At 65.5% G+C, this 1,828-nt stretch overlaps 1 protein-coding gene across 1 annotated transcript in view; it reads right to left on the reverse strand.

Moving 5' to 3' along the window:
- The window catches only part of Gsg1l (GSG1 like), a 113,598-nt gene that overhangs the window by 18,353 nt on the left and 93,417 nt on the right, over window positions 1–1,828 (reverse strand). The gene's annotated exons all lie outside the window — the stretch shown is intronic.

Genomic DNA, 1,828 nt, shown 5'->3' on the forward strand with positions numbered 1-1,828 from the left:
AAGCCACGGGGTGCGCTGCCCACCGCCCAGGTGACAACAGGCCGCAGCCCCCACGGGACACCTGCTGACGTGGGCTTATTCACGTGTCTGTGCACCGACTCTGGCCCCGGGAGGTCCATGGCTTGGCCAGGGTGAGCCTGGGGGCCGGCCTAACCTGACCCGGGACTGAAGTCACTGAACCGGGGACGGCTGAGCTGAGACCAAGCAAGTGAAAGGGCCGAGGCAGGACGAGCTTGGTGCATCCAGGGACAGAAGGGGGCCCCTGTGGCAGAGGAAAGAAACCAGTGGTCCCAGAAAGGTCTGGGACAGTCAGAGAGGGCTTCCTGTGGCCCCCCATGGCCCACGCGCCTCCCTTGGAAACTCCCACGTGCCTCGCGGAGCAAACAGAGCCCCCCCAGCCCCAGCCTCCTCTCCTCCCTTCCTGCTCGGACTCCGGCTGGCTGGTCCCTAAGGCCCTGCTTAGTTCCCTGGCACTGAAAGGTACCTCTCCTCCGGCTGCCCTAGAAGTAGACCCTGGGGTAGGGATTTGGAGACAGGGAGCTCATGTGGGAGGTGTCCCGGGAAGCACAGGTGGGGAGAGACGGGGCCGAACGGGGAAGGGCAGGGGACAGTAAAGACTGGGTTCAGAGCGAGGCTCCTGCTCTGGGCAACTGCAGCTCAGCCCCACTGGGGACCTCTGGGGGGGAGGTGCAGAGCAAGCTCCAGAGCTGTCTCCCCCCAGGGTGGGAGGAGTTCCCACCAGCCTCCAGGAGCACCCATCTCCTGAGCACTCTGGGGAGCCCCACGCATCGGACAAAAGCACATCCCGGGTACGGGATCCCGCAAGTGAGAGGGTCCTGTGGATGTGCAGTGAGGAGCCCCCCGGCTGCCTGCCACCCACCAGCACCTGCAGATGTGTCCAATGTGTGGACACAGAAGTGGCAACCTGGGTGGATCCTGGCTCTGGCTCCTCTGCCCTGGGGACACTGCCAGCTCTGAATTTGTTTGATCTTGGAGAGAGACAGAGGAGAGACCTGGCACCCAAACCCCTTCCCATCCCTGTGCAACCTGAAGTCAGTGTCTTCACTTCTCTGAGCCTCAGTTTTCCTCAGCCCAGGAGTGCCTGCTGCACGGCGAGGTCACAGGATGACAGTGACGCCTGGGGCCTGGCGCAGGCAGGCGGGATGCCGGCTGCGGCTCAGGACTAGGCTCTCAGCTGTGCTCCCTCAGGGGAAGGCGAGACACATGGGGTTGGCCCTGGGCTCCGTCCCCAGCTCTGGGAGCAGGGACCCCAGGCCCAGCTTGGCTCTTCCTGGACCCACAGGTGAGGCCGAGGGCGTCAGGACCAGGCAGGACAGGCTGTGTGCCAGGACGTGGGTCGAGTGGCTCTGTCACGGCCTCTGATGGAGGGGACTGGGGGTGGGGCAGACAGGGCCCTGCGAGTGGCCCAGGCTGAGGCCGGGGGCTGTGCTCTGGGGGTGCAGAATGAGCCAGGGAAGGGGCTGGGGCAGCTGGGGGGTGCAGTTGGCACTGGGCAAGGAGTGGCCATGGCAGCTGTCCCCAGGGCCAGGGGGGAGCAGCGGAGAGCGAGGGGGCCCTGAGCAGCACTGAACTCCTCAGGGGGGTGCTCCGACAGGCCGGGGTCCGGCAGCTGAGGTCTGAGTGGCCACAGGAGAAGGTGTCCTGGCTCCTCCTCGGGGTGGCCCCAGGTTCTGAAATCCTGACGTCCCCCCTCTGCCTGTCTGTCCCTCCACTCACCCCTCCCTCCCTCCATTCATCTCTCACTCGCCTAATCATCCTCGGCCTGGCTACTCGTCCACCATCCAACCACCCGACCATCCGTCCACCC

The sequence above is a fragment of the Marmota marmota genome, unplaced genomic scaffold, assembly GCF_001458135.2.
Source record: "Marmota marmota marmota unplaced genomic scaffold, marMar, whole genome shotgun sequence".
NCBI classification, from domain to species: domain Eukaryota; kingdom Metazoa; phylum Chordata; class Mammalia; order Rodentia; family Sciuridae; genus Marmota; species Marmota marmota.